At 38.7% G+C, this 23,457-nt stretch overlaps 1 pseudogene; it reads right to left on the reverse strand.

The window, feature by feature from the left end:
• Nucleotides 1–504: 504 nt before the first annotated feature.
• LOC123390016 lies at nucleotides 505–2,163 on the reverse strand (annotated as a pseudogene).
• Nucleotides 2,164–23,457: the final 21,294 nt, after the last annotated feature.

Genomic DNA, 23,457 nt, shown 5'->3' on the forward strand with positions numbered 1-23,457 from the left:
GGGTGTACCTATCCAGTTAAAGAATACTGATTTTAATCTCTGCCAGTGGGGGTTGTTGAAAGTTTCTGAGTGAGGAGTTATACGAGGACACCATTGTTTTAGGGAAACTCAGTTGAAGATATTGGGCAAAAAAAGTCCCCCAAAGTATATTGGGTGCTATGGGCTGTTATTAATTCCTTACATAATAATTTCTTTTAAGGTTGGGTACCTTTTTTCCAGGTCACTTGGGCTTTGGAGCTGTGTTAATACATAGCATCATGGGTGAGACTAGGGCTCATTTGCTTTTTCCAGTTTCTTACTTTCTCTTTGTCTCTGCCTCTCTCCATCTCTAACACACTCATCTGATGATACCTACATACACAGACACACATATCCCATTTCCCTTTCTCCTCCCTATCTCCATCAAACAGACTTGCTTTTCCTTATTACTGTCCACACCCTCCATCTTTTTTTTTCCTTCTCATTAAACTTCTGTTTTAATGGATCTCAAAATTCTGTGACAGATTTTTGGTCAAGTTGTTTCCATTAAAAAGTACTGATTTTAAAAACTAATAACTTAAAACTGCCACATACACACACAAACACAAATGGTCCACAAAACATTCTCCTTTCCTTCTGAGGGTTTTACGATGCATTGTTATCATTAACCAGTCTTTTACTATTAAACTTAAATGGCCAATTGACACAAACAGTTCTGAGACCGTTCTTCCACCGCTGATTAAGACTGGGGTGGCAGGTATTGGGGATAATATTCATTTAGCCTTCTGAGCTTTCTGGGCAGACTTGGTGACCTTGCCAGTTCCAGCTGCCCTCTTGTCCACTGCTTTGACGAAACCCACAGGAACCGTCTGTCTCATGTCACAAACAGCAAAACGGCCCAGAGAAGGATAGTCAGAGAAGCTCTCAACACACATAGGCTTGCCAGGAACCATATCAACAATGGCAGCGTCACCAGATTTCAGGAACTTGGAACCATCTTCCAGCTTTTTTCCAGAATGATGATCTATCTTCTCCTTCAGCTCAGCAAACTTGCAAGCAGTGTGAGCTGTGTGACAATCCAGCACAGGTGCATATCCAGCACTAATTTGGCCTGGATGGTTCAGGATAATCAGCTGAGCTGTGAAACCAGCTGCTTCCATTGGTGGGTCATTTTTGCTGTCACCAGCCACATTGCCATGATGAACATCTTTGACAGATATGTTCTTGACATTGAAGCCCACATTGTCCCCAGGAAGAGCTTCACTCAAAGCTTCATGGTGCATTTCAACATACTTGACTTCAGTTGTAACATTGACTAGTGCAAAGGTGACCACCATGCCAGGTTTAAGAACACCAGTCTCCACTCAGCCCACAGGGACAGTACCAATACCACCAATTTTGTAGATGTCCTGGAGAGGCAGACGCAAGGGCTTGTCAATTGGACGAGTTAGTGGCAGAATGCAATCCAAAGCTTCAAGCAGTGTGGTTCCACTGGCATTCCCATCTTTACGGGTGACTTTCCATCCCTTGAACCAAGGCATGTTAGCACTTGGCTCCAGCATGTTGTCACCATTCCAACCAGAAATTGGCACAGATGCTACTGCGTCGGGGTTGTAGCCAGTTTTCTTAATGTAGGTGCTGACTTCCTTAACGATTTCCTCACATCTCTTCTGGCTGTAGGGTGGCTCAGTGGAATCCATTTTGTTAACACCAACAATTCGTTGTTTTACACCCAGTGTGTAAGCCAGAAGGGCATGCTCACGGGTCTGCCCATTCTTGGAGATACCTGCTTCAGATTCACCAACACCAGCAGCAACAATCAGGACAGTACAGTCAGCCTGAGATGTGACTGTAATCAGGTTTTTGATAAAGTCTCTGTGTCCTGGAGCATCAATGATGGTCACATAATATTTGCTGGTCTCAAATTTCCACAGGGAGATATCAATGGTGATACCACGTTCACGTTCAGCTTTCAGTTTATCCAAGACCCAGACATACTTGAAGGAGCCTTTTCCCAGATAGTTCTTTTGTCAATCCCACCACATTTGTAGATAAGATGACCAGTAGTGGTAGACTTGCCCAAATCTACATGTCCAATGATAACAATGTTGATATGAGTCTTTTCCTTCCCCATTCTGGTTTAGGTTGAGTGGTGGTTTTCACGACACCTGTGTTCTGGCGGCAAACCCGTTGAGAAAAAGGCACACCCTCCATCTTTGATTCCTTATTTCCCCAGTCAGTTCTTTTTCAAAAAAGATCAAAAGAAAATCCTGGAATTAATTTCCCTTTTTAAATATTTTATTTATTGAGAGCCTATTGTGTGCCAGATACTGTGGTTGCTTTTGGGGACACCAAGTTAAGACATGGTACCTATCTTTCAGTGTTAGTATAGTGCAGAAGATGAACAGTATAGTACAATGGGATAAGAACCCATTAACAAATATGACCAATAAGTATGAATCCATTACTGCATTGATCCAAAGAAGCCAAATCCTTTCTTGTTTTTTTTTCTTCCAGGAAACTGGGACACAGTAATGTCCCTATTTGGTTAGTCAAATGTTTCTCCTCAGGACTTGGGATCTTGATTTAGTGAAGCAAAGAACCTAGGAAAGAAAGAATTCTTTTTAGGTAGAATTATTCTGGTGCTAAGAATATCAGCGGCAGCATAGACCAGTGCTGGTCCTGACTGCTGTACCATTATCTTTATTATCAGACTGGTCCTCTGGGGGTAATTCTAGCTGTGACTCTGGCTGCTTTGGCGCTCTTTGTTCTTACTAGTTTACAGTTTGTTCTCAAGCCTCTTCAGCCATCCTGGGGCCAACCTCTTATCTCTTCATACATTTTTATTTTTGGCAGAGCTCAGAAGTGCTTTCTGTGGCTTACAACCAAGCACCCCAGCTATTAGTACAAGGAGTGGCTACAAACTGTCAAGGAGATTAGTGCAGGGGAATTTGAATCTTGTTGGACTAAAAGCAGTGAAAAACCCAGCAAAATTTAAGGGATGGCAAACTGTAGCACATGAAATAGAACGAAGAAATAACTAAGTTATGGTTTATATTAATGGGTAATAAAGTGTGCATTAAAGGCCATAGACAAGGATGATGGGCATCAGAAATGCAATAGCCAAAAATAGCCACTACTAGTGGCCCTGAATGGCTTCAAGAAAGAGAACATGAAGTTCAAGCTCCTAAATTACTAGCTTAGAAAAGAGAAAAAAATAAAACAAGATGAAATCAGAGAGGAATAAAAACCATAAGAGACCTTTAATCTCAGGAAACAAACAGGGGTTGCTGGAGTGGAGGGGTGTGGGAGGGACAGGGTAGCTGGGTGATGGACATTGGGGAAGGTATGTGCTATGGTGAGGCTTGTGAATTGTGTAAGACTAATGAATCACAGACCTGGACCCCTGAAGCAAATAATACATTATGTGTTAATAAAAAATGCTTTTTAAAAAAGAATACCCTTTAAGGTGATGATATGGTAATTAGCTTGATAGTGGTGAGTATTTCACAGTGTATACATATAACAAAACGTTGAGTTGTATACCTTAAATCTGTAATTTTTATTTGTCAGTTATACCTCAAAAGAAAAAAAAAGCTGGGAAAAAAGAATACCTTTTATACCCACCCTCCCCCAAAGAGCCTCAGCCTGAAATTTAGGGAATTTCTTATGATCGTGCTAAAATAATTTATCTCCTTCAGCGATAGTACTGAGATTACTGTAGACTAAACAGATTTGATATGGGTTGTGCTAAATTACAACATCAGTTGAATCTGCAACCTTACCAGATCTTTTATTTAATAATGAAGATGTACATTGAGAAAGAATGGGATCCAGAGAATGGAAAAGAAAGGTCATCCAATCTCAAGTAAGTTCCATTTGCTAGTTGTGGTAGGTAGAATAATACTCCCAGCCATGTCTTAATCCCAGAACCTACAAATATGTTACTTTACATAGCAAAATGGATTTTGCAGATTGGCTAAGGACCTTGAGATGTGGAGATTATCCAGAGAGGCTCAGTTTAATCACATGAATCATTAAATGTGAAGAACCTTTCCCAGCTGTGGTCAGAGGGAGACAGGGCCATGGAAGAAGGACCAGAGAGTGATGCAGCATTGCTTACTTTGAATGTGGAGGATGGGGACCACAAGCTAAGAAATGGGGGCACCCTCTAGAAATTGGAAAAGACAAGAAAATGGATTCTCTCCTAGAGTCACCAGAAGAGAATACAGACACCTTGATTTAAGCTCTGTGAAACTCATGTGGGACTTCTATCTTACAGAATTGTGAGATAATACATTTTGGTAATTTGTTACAGTGACAATAGAAAATATACCACCCAAAGAAGTTCCTTCTCCATTTATTGATAAGGTTGTCCCTTCTTAGATCACATAACTCTTTCCCCTAAGGGATTAACTTAAAAGGAGAAATCTTTATCCTTATGTCTGCCTCATCTACCACTTATTTTCTTTGGATCTATAAGCAAAGTTACATCCTAGTATAGCAAAATATAGGCTCACATTTGGGAGAAGAGTGTTACACACCAGTAAAGTAAGATTAAAAATTTTATATCAGCAAAAGTCTGGAGAATATGTGTGGGCATGAATCCTGAAGGGACTATACCGTGTAGAGATGAGTATAATTTTAAGTCAGCCTAATTTCTTAAGGTGGTGCAATTCCCAGGGAGTTCAAATTCAGTTGAGTAGCTTGGAATACTGGGTGAATTATTATTGACTGCTCACTTGAGCTACTAAAACTCAGGCACAGTGATGTCCTATTTTGGATTAAATGTGGATGTCATAAATTTCTTGGTATAATATAGTGGAAGGAATTCTAAGGTTTAAGAAGATAAGAAAAGTTGTATTGGATTTATAATAAATGACTTACCTTTCACATGAGAGCCCAGAAAATATTTCCTTCGCTAAGACCTTAGTAAATATATCATTTTATTTACTTTGAATTGTGCCTTAGTAAAATGTTTTCTATAGTCCAGGAGTGCTGGTGGAGAGTCTGTATTTATTTATTTATTTATTTTTAAAAGATTATTTATTTATTTATTTGACAGACAGAGATCACAAGTAGGTAGAGAGGCAGGCAGAGAGAGAGGAAGGGAAGCAGGCTCCCCGCTGAGCAGAGAGCCCGATGCGGGGCCTCGATCCTAGGACCCTGGGATCATGACCTGAGCTGAAGGCAGAGGCTTTAACCCACTGAACCACCCAGGCACCCAGAGAGTCTGTATTTAAAAGGTGCTCGTGGGTTTCCATGAAAATGGCAGGATCTCAGGATGGCAGAGGCCAAGTAAAGTTATTTACCTCAGGGACATGGTCACCAAAATGTTCCTCAGGATAACTAATGAGCATATGGTCCCCACATCTGAGATAGGTCATCAATCCAGTAATATTCTGCTTTATTTGCATAATAGAAAAAACTAATGAATAAAGATCTGACCTGACCACCCTGGCAAAGATCACTCTACTTCTTCCAACCCCATGCCTGGGTAAATTTGTAGATGGAGAGCCCCTGAATAAAGAGGAGGCTAGTGGATATTATTGAAGGTGGATATTAAAAACAACAACAAAAATGATATACTCTGAATCTTCCTACTATCTCTCCTTAAAGGGCACTGTTCCCATTTACTGGGTAATTGCAAATCAGGGAAAGGATTATATCAAGGCTGTTCACAATTACTGGACACTGGCTTTGGGCTAACACCAACATGTGACTTATAACATCACTGTAGGCTACCAGCCAGAGTGGAATCTTATAAGCATCAGACGAAAATGGAGCTGGACCTGAAAATGCTCAATGTTAGGTCTAGCTGGACCCTGAATCACCCCCAGGTTGCCTTCTCAGATCATGAATAAATCACCAAAGCAAATACTCTTAACATCAGGCACAGGTCTCACATGGGCTATTTTGATAGGAAAGATCAGACAAATTTAAAATGAAAAATAAAATAGCAGTAGTAAATAGTAAGTCAGAAGTAAAACTGCATCCTGGGGGAAATTTAACATGAACATATCCCTTCACTTTGTCTATCTGGCCTGCATAGAATGTGGATGGGTTTTGAAGAAAAGCAGAGGGCATAGTGCAAGCTTATGTAGATGTCGGCTTCAATTATGGTGGTTGTTACTGGTGATGCCTCTTTTCTGGATAATGTAGTCATTCACACCTGTTACACAGTTATTAAGCCATCTAATGCTTACCCCTGGATTCCAGCAAGCTGACAACGTCAGAAAGCATCAGTTTTCCTCTGGTTGCCTCAAGATTATAACTACTCTGATTCTGTGGCACAATTTAGTCCCCAGGGATCTTTGTAGTCTCTCCATCCTTCAACATCTACTGTTCTGCTACATCAGTTATAACATCTGACTATCCCAGAGGGAAGGAGGAAATAAGATATAATCTTATTGCAGGGTGAGAGAAAACTCCCATGAAAGCACAAAGACTGACATACAGTGTCCTTTCTAAAGTCCAGGGGTCAGTGGGCATGTTAGACTAGCTCTTCCAGTGAAGCCCAAGGAGATACTCATTAAATCAGAGGCACAATACTTGGTGTGGCCTCTTTGGGTTTGGGAGAGAATATGCACCACATTTGGATGTGTGGCTTATAACTATTTACCAAGAGACCCAAAAAGCTAACACCTTTGAGAGGAACCCAGAGCAGGAAGGCTCTCTAGCTAGCCTGTGGTGTAGTATAAACAAGCTGTCACTTGGACCTCCTTTCAGTGGACATGTGAATACCAAGATGCTGGAATGGAAACTATGGAATGGAACAAAACTTGACCTTTGTGTCACCACAGCAGGAATCCAAGAGACTTGGAATAAGTCATGCTTTCTTTAGCAGGTAACTTTTTCCTTTTGAGAAATAGCTTTAAGTTAGCTATAAGATACTCTTGTCCTTGAAACTAATGGTTTTGCTGCTTTAGAACTTTTTGTCACTCAAGGAAAGAATGTTTCCATCAGGTTGTGTAGGTTGAACATTGCACACTCCATGGACCATGTACTTTGGAGCTTGCTATATCAATATTAAGTTCAGTGCTGATGTGGTTTTGGATCATCTCCCTTTGCAGAGTGCCTGAGTATATTTGTGGATATATGTAGGAACAGCTGAATTCTGTTAAAGAGAAAAATTATTTTTGTTCTTTGTAGTTTATAAATGGAAAATCTATTTTCTTTTTTTTTTTAATTAACATCTAATGTATTATTTGCCCCAGTGGCACAGGTCTGTGAATCATCAGGCTTACACACTTTACAGCACTCACCATAGCACATACCCTCCCCAGTGTCCATAACCCAACCACCCTCTCCATATCCTGCTCCCCCCCGCAGCCCTCAGTTTGTTTTGTGAGATTAAGAGTCTAATGGTTTGCCTCCCTCCCGAGTCCATCTTGTTTCATTTTTTTCCTTCCCTACCCCCTAAACCCCTCCACTTTGCCTCTCAAATTCCTCATCAGGAAAAGATCTATTTTCATTGACAGTTGTCATTTTTTAACAGCTGCCTATGACATAAACTCATTTTTTGTTTTCTCATGAAGCTTGATGGGAAGCTGAGTCCACCTCCCATTACAAGGTTGAGAAAACCACCTACTTGTTCTCTGGCTTCTCTGGAAGTCATGGTCCTGTGATGTGACCTCACATGGCAGCCAATCAATCACACTCACAGGATATTGAATCTGGACCAAGTGATGCGAATGAGAAATGTGGTGGAGATTTTATTCTGCAGGGAGTAGCAATGGCAGCAATATCTAGCTTGTGGGAGAGACAGTGACAGAGGAATGAGCAGCAGTCCCTAAGGCCCAAAACTGTCTTGGGAGCTAGTACAGTGTCTAGTATTTGCTGAAAGAGGCAACTGTTCTCCAAAGACTGGCTTGGTAGAATGGTTTTGGCTGCATGGTCTCCCTTTGTTCTTATCTATCTTTTAAGCCTGGTTTTCCAGCCTTCCCAGAGATCCTGTGGGCTTCCTAATAATCACTCAGTTAGTTATTTTACTTTAAGTAATCTAGAGTTGGTTTAAGTCATCTAGAGTTATTTGCAACTGAGAACCTTGACTTGGAGGAATGCAGAGAATCAAGATGAAGCTGGATAGGTAGATTAGAATTATGTAATCAAATGAAGGTTTTCAAATTATCTTTTTGGTAGCAGTGTTAGGAATAGACTGATGAGAAGGAGAAAATGAAGGTGGGGGAGCAATTAGGAGGATGTTGCAATAATTTAGGTGACAAATGATAATGTCATAGAAAAATCACAGTGGTAGAGGAGCTGGAGAGGAGGGGTAGATTAAAAAATATTTAGGAGATAGGACATCAGGAGTTGTCTGGATTTGTACGGTACAAGAGAATGAAGATTCTAGATGACTTCATGTTTCTAACTGAACTTAAAAGATGGATAGTGGTGCCTTTGATTGAGTTAGGAAGGGCAGGAAAAAAAGTGGACATTTTTGAGAAGAGAATTTAAGCTGTGTTAAGTTTGAGAGGCTCTTCTCCAGGTGGAGATGCTCTTTAAGCAGTTAGAAACATGGAACAAGGATTTAGCAGAAATGAGTCACTGGGAGTCATTGTTGCTGTGTTAGTTGGAGCCAAGTAAGTAGAGGAGATTCTCATGGAAAGTGGAAAAAATATGAACTTGTTTATGAATTTGAATATACTAAATTGATAAGAACCACTTATTTGTTATGTCCTTGTGTATGACGCTCTAAGTGCCCACAGGGCCTTTTCATGACTTTCATGGGCCCTAGTTGTCTCTGGATGCCCACACACTGTTGCCCACACCACATCTCCCTTGCACTTACCATTCCAGTACACAGCACCTGTGGCTCTGCTTCTCAGTCTGCATCAAGGCATGCCAGAAGCGGCAGGGGGCAGCCCTCAGCCATGATGGATGAGTATCAAAAGATAGATATTCCAGATTCCTCACTCCTTAAATGGAATGACTTGGAAACATATTTATTCTTCTGTATGTCCCAGAGTTACTCAGCAGGAGTTACCCTCAGTTGCCTCCAGAGGTGAATTGTTTGATTATATGCTATTGATTTTGGCCACTTTTTTGTCCTCTTTTCATTCCCCACTAGTACTTCTTGGGATCATCTCCCAAGTAAACTATTTGCAATCAAATCAGTGCCTCAGGATCTGCTTCTGGGGGAATCCAAACTTAGCCAGCCTTCCTATTCTTCCTTGTCTTCTGAGGGCGGACCATTTGAAATGTATAAACTGCTTATATCCTTTCTCATCTGCTGCCATATGTTCTGTCTTATCCTATGCCATTTTCTCTCAGTGCTACCCATCTATAATCTCTCCAAACAGACATGAAATTATAAATTAACCTTCTTGACCCAAAAGACACAAAGGGATAATAGACACCTGGGTAAAAATTCCCTCATCTATTCTAGGAAACAGGTGTAATGATAATCATATTTTGTATTTACTAAATCTTTCCTTCCGAGGAGTTCAAAGTGTTTCTTATGAATCCCCTGTGGGTACGAACAGTACTGGCTTTTAACACAACTGTAAATTATGTAAAGTGCAAATTATATGAAATTAGGCTTTAGAAAATGTTCTGTTTTCCCTTCAAGTGGCCTTCTCTCTGCTCCTTTTCCACCATGCCACCTGGACCCCTTCCTGCAGCCTCATTTCTGTTATCAACCACCCTATTCCTTCCTACCGTAATTTTTCTTAATCATTTTGCCAATCTCAGCTTAAGGGGTGATTATTAATACTATTAATATGGTGTTATATTCTTCAGGATTTTTTGCATTTTAATAGGACACATTTACAAACCGAAAATCCAAAGAAATGAAATTGAGTAGCAGGGTCATAGACAGATAAGAACTTTTGATCAAAGATGGTATTAGGCCATTTGGTAATCTGTATGATCTCAAGCTGACTGATGGGGGAACTTTCAAGAGAAAAAGTCTAGGCTCAAGTAGCTCCAGCTACTTCTGTTCAGAGACAATTTAAAAAAACAAAAATGAAACAAAAAATGATGGGGGAGATCACATGTGAAAAGTTCTGTACATTTCACTACCCAGAGTGAATTAAACTTGCATGTTTTAGGTTAAGCCTTATTGACTATTTCCTGTGTACAAGGCACTCATGGGAGGCAGAAAGAGAATGCCAGTGGATGACCACATTTCCCGTCTTGCTGGAGCTTACTTGTGATACCTTTTTCTTATCTTGGAGTTGAAAGAAGACTTCGGCTTTCAAAATGGGCTCAAAAATTGGCAACACAGAAGAGAGGGGGGACTTCAGATCTGATTGTAATTTAGAGTGTCTGCCTGAGTTAAAGAAAATGCTACATTTCCAAATAAGAGAGTTTTAAAAAGGCATCTCCTTTTCCTTAAGCCCTATACTTAGGTAGAAAGGGTATAGTGCTTAAAGAGCATAAAGCAGCCAGGTCCTTCCACAATCCTTTTTCAAAAATAATGAAGGTGAGAGGATAGAAAATTCTTCCCAAATATATCTCCCTTAAAATGTGCTCCAGAAAAGAAAGATATTGATTGAAAAATATCACAAACACATTGTTTTCCTCTCCCTTTCCCAAATGTAAAACACCAACTTCAGGGGGAAAAATATTATGCCAGCAACTTAGCAACACAAACAACCAACTTTCAAACCTAACAGGAATTTCCCTGCCTTGGGGAGGAGAGCTCCCTCTTTCCTGGGTATAGTCAGGTCTTCCTGTTATAGACAACTGTTCAGTGCTGCTTCTCAACACTGTGGAACAAATGCTTTGTTAGTCCAGTGCCCCAGAATGTAGTCATCAGAAAGTTTATTTTCAAAATGTTTAAAGGCTGGAGAGGCAATCACCCCATGTTGGGGCTTTCTACACCCCTAGGCCTTCTCTGACCAAATTGATCCAAAGTCTATGAAAAAAATATATAATTTTTTTTCCCAGTGACCATAACAACTATTTCCATAAAGAGGTCCAGATGTTTAATTTTTCCAAAAGAAATTTTAACAAAAACAAAATAAAAGTAACTGAGGAAGGATCATTTTTCCATTGACTTCTTACTCCAAATGGGACTGGTTACGCCAGTCAAAACCACAGATTCACTTCTCTCAAGTACTCATCTTTTCGTCTTTTCTGGTCTCTGCCTTGACACAGGTGTTTTCCCAGAATGCCTCTGGCCAGGCATTTGCAGCCGCTGAATTTAATTTTAAGAAGCTGTTTTTGAAAGGTGAGCTGTGGACAGCTGTAGGTTGTCACACTTTCTCTCCAGCACTCTGGGCCTAATAATAAGTAGAACATGGTTTCATCAGCTTGAGCTACATTTTCCTAAGTCAGTTAGGAAATCCCCTCATCCAGTGCTCTGCAAAAACAAACAGTTTTAGAAAGAACTGGTTTTCAAATAGGCATTGGCCCATTCATATCTGCCATAAGTAAGAAGGATTGGTTTGGGGAGATGAGAATAAATTGGGTTAAGGGACCAGAGTGGCAAACAGTCATTTAAAATAGCACCAACCCAGCCTTAAAGTCATGCTTTTGAGTTTTTATTGCTCTCCTAGTTTTGATGTCTAAGCTTAGAAGGAGTTTCTCCTCCAGAAGACTCCAAAACTTCTTATGATTTTTGTTAAGATGAATTTCTGTGGTAATAGTGAAGGCTGGAGGCCTCTCTGTGAATAGTAGGATACCTGGACACCTACCTGGACCTTCTTGCCATCCAGCACCATAAAAATAAGAGATGTCTGTGGGTGTCCCATAGCTTGTTTGGTTAATGCAATGGCTCATAACTAAAATGCCAGTTTAACCACCAGTTTGTTTTGCTGGTGTTTGGTTTATACATAAACATGAGTGGGAAGGGACCAACATTTTTTTTTAAGCATGAATTTTATTTTTATTACTGCTGCTTTGTTTTTTGTTTCAAAGGGATGGCATGAACTCAGGGTACAACAGCTGTACTCAGCCCAGCTGGAAAGCCCTGGATTTTGAACTCCTATTTCTTAAAAAGGGTTGTGTATTCAACATTCAAGTGCTGTTACCCATCTCTATTTTATTTGCCCTACAGTTCCTTGTAGAGCAGAATCCAAGACCACCTCCAGCTCAGACAGATGGAAAGGGCTCAGAACTGGGACATGCAGTTTAGACCATGACATCTCTTGAGGATTTAGGCTGCTATCCTCAAGATTCTTCTCACATGCCCTTATTTTTTAGGGGTACATTTAAGTACTGTTTTTGCATCACTCCTGTCCTCTTCCTACCTCATAGATTATATCCCCAAGGAATATAGTTCTGGTCCAGCTTGACACATCATCTTAATATGTTGTGTCCATTAGAAGTGTAGGTGGAGTAGGCTGGGACTATAATACACACAAAGTAGACACTTGAAAAGTACTAGCTAACATACATGATGGATCACAAAATTATTTGAATGATGAATGGGGTAGACCCAAGCAAAAAACCTAGTTTCTATGTTATTTCCTAAGGCCATTCAATATTTCTTAAAAGATCAGACACATAGGCCTAACCCTGATCAAATCTAATCCTGAGGTATATCTAGAAGAAGATCAGGTAGGAGATGGGGGTGGGAGGAGTGCAGCATTGATTTATCTTTCTTGTTTTGTGTTCCCTTAAAAAATTTTTAAAGTGCAAGTATTCTTTTACCGAAATAAAGTCCTGAGTGTAGTGACTGGTAATTCGTGACAAAAATATGGTTTGTGATGATGAATTTGAGCCCAGCTGGAATAATCTAGGGAAATTTTAAAGATTAATTTTTCCAAGTGATCTCATCAATTCTCTCAGAGAAGAGGGAATCAAGGGTCCTGTGGTCCATAATGGGTTTCTACTGGGGATTCTGGCCTGAGCCAAGCATATTTCTTGAGGATAAGTTGTATGTGTGGTGTGGTTAATACAAGATGTAGCATCTTCAGTAGAAGATGAAGCTGAGGCCGATTTTCCGAATGAGCTGTCCATTTGAAAGGGCTGGGAAATCATGGAAAAATATGTGTACATGCTAATGAGATGAAAACCAGGGAGATTAGACTAGAATGAAAGTCCAAAACAAGGAACAAGTGGCAAAGTTGAGAAATAGCCTGAATGGTGAGAAAGTAATGGCAGCAAGTTTTTATGGGGTGATAGTGGTTTTGGGTGTGGTGCAGGAGAAAGCCATTAAATGCCCCAACTTGGTGTGAACACTTCTTAAATTTGTTTCTAGGAAAAATAGATTGGAAAATCAATTAACTAAGAATTATGGGAAGATGAAAACAATGAGTAGGATCAAAAAAGCGAGGGAAATAAAAGAGGATATAGTTAGAAGGTAACTCATCCCACTGGAATAAAAATATAGTATGCAAGTCATTTCGTAGCAGTGCAATCAAGCTTCCAGAGTAAGCAGTTTTCTACCAATGCAGACCGGTGTAAGGCACAATTATGGGTTATTTGGAAGGAGTTGCAGTATTAGCAGCCTAAAGGTCAACTATTCATAATTGCCCTGGTGGGAAAAGACTTCAGGATTTATTTTCTTTTATTTTTAGAGATTTTTCTCTAAGTTGTAGGAGCTCTATCCAAGATAGGGGACACATCAAGTATAGACCTAAAGACCAGCTGATCTAACTAACAGTGACTGATGATGACTTACAGGTAGGGCCCAGGAATGTGTTCCTTCATGGTTGCTATTAAAAGTTTTTATAGTTACAGGGGTGCCTGGATGGTTCAGTGGGTTAAAGCCTCTGCCTTTGGCTCAGGTCATAATCCCAGGGTCCTGGGATTGAGCCCCACATCGGGCTCTCTGCTGGGCAGGGATCCTGCTTCCTCCTCTCTCTCTGCCTGCCTCTCTGCCTACTTGTGATCTCTGTCTGTCAGGTAAATGAATAAAAAAATCTTAAAAAAAAAAGGTTTTTTTAGTTACAGGGTACCTGGGTGGCTCAGTTGGTTGAGCAACTGCCTTCGGCTCAGGTCATGATCCTGGAGTCCTGAGATCGAGTCCCACATCGAGCTCCCAGGTCTCCTGCTGACCTCTCTCCTCTCATGTTCTCTCTCTCGCTCCTCTCAAATAAATAAATGGAATCTTAAAAAAAAAGTTTTTATAGTTACAATATTTTATTCTTTTGGATAGAAACAGTTTATTAATTTCAAACAGTTTATTAAATTCAAGTTATTCATCAGTACTTTTAATATGAATCTAATTCTCTGCTTTAAAATATATATTTTAGTCTAGTCTGTTTCCAGATATATTAATATAAATTTGAATTAAGGTCTACTCTTTTCTGGTTAGAAAAATATACATGCTCATCAAAAAAAAAATTCATGTAATACAAAGGTGTATAAATTTAAAAGTCTTTACTAACAATTATTATGAATTAGGTCAGTAAATATCCATGGAACATCTACTACATGTTAGGCTCTGAACCAAGGTCTGGAATAAAACAACGAGTGGAAAATAGCTTCTGCCCTCAATAAGTTACCATTCAGAACAAACTTTCAACTGAGGAGTCATATTGGAGTCGTTTAGGATCTATTTAAAAATGTTGATATCTCTGTCCCTCTATAGCTACTGAGAAAAATCCTCAGTGAGCACACCAAGTTAAAAATTACTCAGCTCTCTGGTTCTTTGAAAAGATAAACAAAAATCAATAAACCTCTAGCTAGACTCAGCAAGGAAAAAGTAGAGGGGGTCTAAATAAATAAAATCAGTAATGAAAGAAGGGATGACACCATGGAAACATAAAAGATAGTAAGAGACTATAAACAGCTGTATGCCAACAAATTGGAAAATCCAGAAGAAATGGATAAATTCCTAGAAATACTGAAGACTGAATCATGAAGAAATATAATATTTGAATAAATCAATTACAAACAGTAAAATTGAATCGGTAACTTAAAAACTCCCCAAAACAGGTCTGGGGCCAGATGGTTTCACAGGTGAATTATATCAGATATTTAAAGAAGTTAGCACCTATCTTCAAATTATTCTAAAAAATTAAAGGGGAAAAAGCACTTCCAAATTTGTTTTATGAGGCCAGAGTTACTCTGATGCCAAAACCCAAGACACCACCAAAAAGGAATATTACAAGACAAAATGTCTGATAAACATAGATGTAAAAATCCTCAACAAAATATTGCCAGACCAAATTCAAAAATACCTTAAAAGGATCGTATACCAAGATCAAGTGGGATTTATTTCAGGAATGCAAGGATGGCTCAACATCTACAAATCAACATGATATACCACATTAACAAAACAAAGAATTAAAATGATATAATCATCTCAGTAGATGCAAAAAAGCCCTTGACAAAATCCAACATCTATTCATTTATGATAAAAACTCTCAACAAAGTGGGTATAGGAATGTATCTCAACATAATAAAGGCCGTATATGACAACTCATAGCTAACATCATACTCAACAGTGAAAAGCTGCAACCTTTTCCATGTGACCAGGGACCTGACAAAGATGCCACCTTCTCCACTTTTTCTTTCTCTGAGCTACGTAATAGCAACTTTACTCAAGATATTGGTCACATTATGTAGAACATAATATTAGAAGTCTATGCCATAGTAATTAGGCAAGAAAAAAGAAAAGGCATACAAATTGGAAAGGTAGAAGTAAAAAACTGTCACTATTTGCAGATGACATGATAGTATATAGAGAAAACCTAAAGGACCACCAAAAATCTATTAGAACTAATAAATGAATTAAGTGAAGTCATAGGATATAAAATTGACAGATATTAGTTGTATTTCTCTACATTAATATTGAGTTATCATAAAGAAAATTCACAAAACCATCAGTTGCAGTTTCATCAAAAAGAATAAAATACCTAGGAATAAATTTAACCAAGATCTGTACTCTGAAAACTCTAAGACATTTATGAGAGATACTGAAGATTGCACAAATGGAAAGACATATTGTGTTTATGGATTTGAAGAATAAATATTGTTAAAATATTTATACTACCCCCTGAAATCTACAGATCCAATGCAATCCCCATCAAAATACCTATCGCACTTTTCATAGAACTAGAACAGAGGATCTTAAAATATGTATGGACCCACAAAAGACCCCAAATAGCCAAAGCTGGAGGTATCCTGCTCCCTGATTTCAAAGTATACTACAAATCTATAGTAATCAAAACAGTGTGGTCCCGGCACAATGACAAGCACAAGATCAATGGATTGAGTAGAGAGCCCATAAATAAACCCACATATATATAGTCAATCTATGACAAAGGAGGCAAGAATGTACAGTGGGGAAAAGACAGTCTCTTCAATAAATGGTGTTGGCAAAATTGGACAGCGACATGTAAAGGAATGAACCAGGACCATTTTTCTTATACCATATGCAAAAATAAATAAAAAATGGATTAGATTTGAATGTAAGACTTGAAATCATAAAACTCCTAGAAGAAAATGTAGACAGTAAACTCTTTGACATTGATCTTAGCAATATATTTTTGGACCAGTCTTCTCTGATGAGGGCAACAAAGGCTAAAATAAACAAATGGGACTACATCATACTAAAAAAAACTTTTACACAGCAAAAAAATTAAATAATTTTAAAAACCAGCAAAACCAAAATACAACCTACCAAATGGGAGAGGATACTTGTGAATCATATATTTGATAATGGATTAATGTCCAAGATATATAAAGAACTTAAACAATTTCTCAAAAAACAAAACAATTCAATTAAAAAATGGGTAGAAGACAGACATTTTTTTCCAAAGGAGACAACAAGAGGGCCAGCAAGCATATCAAAAGATGCTTAGATTCACTACTCATCAGAAAAGTGCAAATCAAAGCCACAGGGAGCTATCACTTCATGTTTTTCAAAAAGACAAATGTTACCAAAAAGACAGAAAAAAACAAGTGTTGGCAAGGATGTGGAGAAAAGGGAACTCTTTTGCCCTGTTGGTGTAGATGTAAACTGGTGTAGCTACTCTGGAAAACAGTATGGAGTTTCCTCCAAAAAATTAAAATTAGAACTAGTATACGATACAGCAATTCCTCTGCTGGGTATGCACCCAAAGAAAACAAAAACACCAACTTGAAGAGATATATGCACACCAATGCTCATTGCAGCATTATTTACAATAGCCAAGATATGGAAGCAAACTAAGTGTCCATCGATAGATGAATAGATAAAGAAGAAGGGATATCTATTTTTATCTCTAGCTACTTGGCTCTCTGCTGTCTGTCTGTCTATCTATCTATCTATCTGAAATAGAAAATTACTCAGCCATAGAAAAGAATGAAATCTTGCCATTTGAGACAATACAGATGGACCTCAAGGGCATTATCTAAGTGAAATAAGTCAGACAGAGAAAGACAAATATTGTATGATTTCACTTGTATGTGGAATCTAAAGAACAAACCAACCAACCAAAACCAGACTAATGATATAAGAAACAAGTTGTTGGTTACCAGAGAGGGAAGGAGTTGAGAGGTGGGTAGCTTAAGAGGTATGAACCTCCAGTTATAAAATAAGTCATGGGAATGTCATGTACAGCATAGGGAACATGGTCAATAATACAACCTTGTATGGTGACAGGTGGTAACTAGATTTATTATGGGAATTATTTTGTAATGTCTAAAAATACCAAATAATTATGATATACACCTAAAACTAATAGGATATTGTAGTATTATATTTCAGTTATACTTCAGTAAAAAAAAATTATGCAGATTTAGAGTGCCAAGAGCCATTAGTAAGAGTTCACTATTCCTTCTCACAAATTTTACTTATATGAGTGGTTTTTAGAACCCTGAAAAGTTTTGCAACTCTTCTATCTAGGGCTGTTAAAAATGCATGGAGTGACATTATTTTGCCTCTACAAATGGGAAGGAGTCAAAAGATAGTAACATCATTATTATAATGAGGTTGTCATGTTTCCATGTCTTACTATACACATTTGAGGACAGTGATCAGCAAGAGTGTTACGTATAGGAAGAGAAGGTAATAAAGATTATACCTACATTTACATTGAAGTACTTAATTTTAATTAACTACTATGAATATTTAACCAATTCATTGAGTTATATAGTGAACTCATCTCTTTAAAGACTGTAATATTATTCTATACTGGGGAACTTTTTTTTTTTGATGCCTGTTGAGATTTTATGGTCCTTATTGTAATTAACTAAGTATAATATTACAGAACAATTTGGAACATTTTACTGCACTTTCAATTCTGGTTCACTTATTTACTCATTCAATAAACATTCTTTTGCATGCATCACATGCCAGGTACTCTACTAGATGCTGAAGAAACAATTACATAAAACACAGACATGCTTCCTTCCTTCCAAACTTACAGTCTAAAAGCAAACATGATTAATATTCAAAGATGATGAAAACTCAAGGTTTCGTCTAAGAAGGTTTCCTGCTAAGAAGATTTAGCAGGAGTCCCTGTCTGACTTAGTAGGTCAAGTATGATGGGCAGGGAACATTCAAGAGGGAATGACTTGTAAGAGGAGATCTAAATGATAAAGGGCATAGGGGGAGGGACACTGGAGACAGTGTTCTTCTCAGCCTTTGTGAAGGCCCAGATGGAACAGGTAGCTTGATGTATATTATGAAGAATGGAAACAAGTGCAGAAGTGCAGTATGACTGGATCATAGAGTGTGAAGAAATAGACAGTGGCCTATCCTGGAGTGCATAAAAGGGCCATCCTAAAGATTTTCACTTTTATCTTAAGGGAACTAGGAAACTAGTGAACCTTTTCATCCATGGAGGGTCTTACTCATGTTTTTGAAAGATCTTTGATTGCAAAGTAGAGAGTGGGTTAGTGAAGAGCCAGTCTGGACATAGGAGACCAGTTAGAAGTGTGGCAGAAATGTGAATGAGAGATGGTCATAGCCTGCAACAGCCATTAGCAGACATCAGCCAGATCCCACCTGCTGCCTGCTTATTTGCTCACATATTTCTATGGCTGCTTTTGTACAGCTCAACAGTGGAGTTGAGCTGTTGAAACAGAAGCTGTTTGACTCATAGAGCCTTAAATATTCATTATTTAGCTCTTTACAGAAAGAGTTTGACAACCCCTGGACTACTAAAGGGAGGCTATAGAAATGAGAATTCTTTTGTAAATACACGGACAGAAGCAGATGACTGTTAGGGTGTGGCTTGCACAGCTGGGTAGATGAGGGAGCCATTTTCTGTGGCTAGTATTGTGGAATTGGAGTGATGTGTCTGTGCGTCTGTCTGTGTGTGCATGTTTGTATGTATGTGACAGCTCCATCTTTATGAGGAAAGTTAGAATTCACAGTGCACTTTTGCTGCAAAATAGCTTTGGTGAGCCCTGGTGTGGGACTATTGTTATGTGCCTGAATACATGGAGGTCATTTTTTAATACTTCTTTATAGCTTCAGAAAGTACAAGAGTTGTATTTATTTTCCTTATTTGTTAAATAAGGTGCATACAGTGAAGAGGACTTTGATTAACTTTATATATGCTCAGTCTGAATATTTGATCTGTCTAGCACACTTCGTATTTAATCCCAGAGGACTTGTTAAGGGAACAGGACATATTGGTGAATCTAAAGTTCTGTTCCTTTATCTCCTTTCCTAAAGCCAACTGAGAGGTGGTTTCCTGTATTGGGAAGAATCTTACCCTCCGACTTGGTGATTTATGATTCTGTTAGTTGCATCTGTTTATTTTGCTTCCAGCCAATTCATGTTGGTTTTAAAGAAATATAAGTACGGCAAGAGGAAACATTGAAAAGACAGAGGAAGGAAGACTTTAGGATATGGTAAGTCTGAGAAGAATTTAGGAAAACAGAAGCTCATCTGGGTCAGAGGGGTGAGGGAGGTGCTCAAAATAGGAAGCCCAGAAGATAAAGAAATAAGAGGAGAGGGAAATGGGGGAACAAGTTGTACAAAGCCTTGTTGAACCAGGCCTGAATCCAGTCCAGATTGACCCTTGATCTCATCCAAGTACTGTTCAGCCCCTTTACAGTTTGTAAGATGTGATGGAACCGCAGGCCAGAGTGGTGTGGCCACAGGCCATGGACCTTGGGGAAGCATTTTGCCAGTGGGGCAATGTGGGAAGACAGATTGCCAAGCTGGCCAGACGCTGGTCTCTAATGCTGTGTAATGAAGGCTAAGTGACAGACGGATATCCACTTAACTGCTGATTCCATCTCTCCACACCCTGTTATCATCCTTCGGCAGCTTTGTAGAAGGCAAATTTTGCCAGAAAATATGTTTTAGGTTACTTGATTTTTTTTCATTCCCAGTCATTAAATAACTTCCTCTTTTCCTTCATTCGATGTCCAGGTAAAAAACTTGAGAGGGTGCCATTCTGGAGCTGTCCATCTAGTCATTCCTCAGAGATTTCAGATGGTGTTTGTGGAAACTGCCAACAGGAAGTAGTAATTCTAAAGACCTTAGGCCATTTTCACACAAGGAACCCTCTGAAGCTCGAGAAGCTTTTGTGGACTGAGTGTGTGTGTGTGTGTGTGTGTGTGTGACCTTGCAGAGGGACTGGACTCAAATGGCTTTTCTGTGTGATCACTTGTCTCTACTTTTGAGTAAGCCAACATTACACTTGTTCCAATCATTTTGGCTTCTATATTTTTTGCTTCTGTGAGCTCAATAAATTTTCCGTCATTGGGGTTTGAGATTAGAGGGTTTCAAGAAATACAGAAGCTAAAGAGGCTAAAAATTAGAAATAAATCTCTCCTCAGGAACTCTCTCTCTCTCTCTTTTTTTTTTTTTAGAAGTAAAAATCTCTCTTCGCTGAAAACCAAACAGAAAACAACACGCACACACTTTTGGTGGCATATGTCTTGTTTATGAGCTTTTAAACATTAACAACTTTGTCTAACCCATATAAATGTAATAAAAATTAGAGGGGACTCTGGAAATCAAGAGCCAGGATATTCATATGCAGTCTTTAGGCAATTGCAAGTAATTGTATAGTGACTTGATGCTGTGTAGGAAGAAACAGAAATAGAAAATGCTCTGAGAAACTGGGTGGTAGTTTCTTCCAAGATCCCACAGGCTTATTTGCCATCACAGTGAAAAACAACTCCCACTTCCATGAGAAGAAGGCAACTCCTTCTTTCGGTAAATGCAAATGACTGAGATGGTTTCCTAATAAATTAGCTTCATTTACCCCATGTTGAGCTCAGCTACCTTGCACACTTTGTTTTCTTGTCCTTACCTCTGCCCTATATCTCCTACTCTTTCTTCTTTTCCCAAATGTTTATTGAGTTTCTTTATAAGTTCTACATGAGTAGGTCCAGGGATTATAGCTATGAATCAGGCAGGCATGCCTTCATGGAACTCACAATCTATACTTCTGGGAAAATTTTCTTATGTTCTTTCTCCTTAAAAGTGCCCTGGGTGTGGTGCATAAACAATGAATTCTGGAACACTGAAAAGAAATTAAAAAAATAAATAAAATGTAAAAAGACCTATAAAAGGGAATAAGAGGAAAATTAATGCCAGAAAAAAATGCCCTATACATAATGTCTCATAATTAAATTACTTGTTTCTAGGTTATGGTTCTTTTTTTGTGCAGAGTGTATCCAAAATAAATGTCACACACAAAAAATATCTGCCATAATAATGTTGATAATTCTCATAATATGCAAATTTAAGCTCTGTGGAAAATTCATTATAAGTGTGATTTACTATAATGTCAAGTTAAAAAAGAAATGTTTATTTAGTGATATACTCTAAAATGCTTTCCATTTCAGTGGACACACACTGAATAGTTTCCAAAATCCTTTGAGGACTATCCAAGGAGTTTTGTGTGTGAGAGTTTGTTTTTTTAGGGGTTCTAGCAACAAAGGTTGCTGTCCCCAGGAGAAACGTTGTAAGAAGAGTCCTCCATCTTGGAGAAGGGAAAGCATGATTTTTGGGCGACACCCTGTCTATTTTAAATCATCAGAGAGGGGAAAAATATTTGTCTCTAAGACTGTAATTTTCCAGATGACGCCATATTGTTGCACATTTGCCATATCATGAGAAAGAGCATTCTTGTGGTTTCTGTACTGGAAATCCTGTAGGAATGCTATTTCTGGCATCTTTCATAATGAAGCCAGGCAAGTATGGGGAGCAGACAGGCCAACCAGATACAGTTTGTGGTCTCTTGGCATTTTAGAAAAGTCCCTTCAACACGGCATTTAAAAAAAAAAAAAAAGATTTCTCAGTGTATGAGGTATTGAGTGGGATGGATGATGAGGAGTAGGGGGTGGAAATATTAGTTCAGGTCAAATCCCAAAGCAATGGTCTGGTCAGACATCCAGAATTTCATGCAAATTATTTTCTCATAAAATAATTTTAGACCTCCAATTTTGTCTTTTTAGTACAGAGTATAAATATCTCTTTTCAAAATTAAATTTTGATAGCTAGAGATCATAGCTTAGTATTCACTATGATAAAAATAAAAGTGACTAGATGGGTAGATAGATATTCAATAGTAGTTTTTCAGATGGAGTTTGGTTCCTATGAAAACCTACTTTCTGAATCTGAGCTGAGTGTCATATTTAAGGAATTAATGACCAGGTTTAAAAAAATTATACAGAATTCATTTTTGAAATAGGAAAAGCATGATTTTTAAACTCTGGCGACGTTTTGTCCAGGTGACATTTTGTCCAGGTAACAATTTTCTCTTCAACTTAGAGAGTTACCTTACCGTGCCATATCTGAATAGCAGCTTCAAGAAGTGCCTCCGGATTGTATGCAGTCTTTCTCCTCTGAGGTGAAGATATTATTAAAGAAAGCACAATACTCTTAAAATGCTGTTTAACGCCAGTATATAAATTATTTTGAGGACACCATTATTAGAATTAGAAGACATTTCCTAGGCATTTCTGACATCAGGATGTAGAACTAAATGGTACCAAACCAACAACTGAATTACAGATGAGCTAAGCTTCTTTCATATCGAGTGTTTTTTTTTTCTTTTTTGCCAAGTAGTCTCTCCTTCCTTCCTCCCTCCTTCCCTTTCTCCTTTCATTCCTTTCCTCTCTCTCTCCCCTCCTTTTTCTCTTTCCATCCCATGTCCTGCACTACTTCTCCCTATGGTGATACAATAGCAGAAAAATAAGAATAGCCCACGGTCAGGCCCCAAATTTGCTCTTTCTCTTCTTTCCGGCTCCGTGCTGCTGTGGGTAGGTTGGGGAGATAATAAACTTGGGCCCAAGGGGAGGGTGTGGAAAGACCATATGGTTTCTCTGGCAGTTATTGGGAGTAGCGTTGACAGGCTTGGGGGAAAGCCGAGGTCTGAGTCTCCTGTGCCAGCAGGAGGACCGCAGTGACTGACGCAAAGCCCTGGACAGCAGGAGTGAAGGAGGGAGCCTCTGGAGGCCAAGACTCCGGAAGGTTTGGGTTTAATGCCTACTTAAACTATTCAAGAAAATAACCTTTAAATGGAAAAATCCCTTTCTTTTTATTGGGGAGGGTGGTCCCTCTCTTTTAGGCTATTCTTAGTGAATAAGAAGCCTGTGGTTTTTTTTTTTTTTTTTTGCATTTATTAGTATAATTAATGTAACTAAGGAATTTTAAATGCTAGCTAGGAAGAGCTCCTTTGT

Source organism: Mustela putorius, unplaced genomic scaffold, assembly GCF_011764305.1.
Source record: "Mustela putorius furo isolate JIRA1106 unplaced genomic scaffold, ASM1176430v1.1 tig00537227_pilon_pilon_pilon, whole genome shotgun sequence".
Lineage (NCBI taxonomy): Eukaryota > Metazoa > Chordata > Mammalia > Carnivora > Mustelidae > Mustela > Mustela putorius.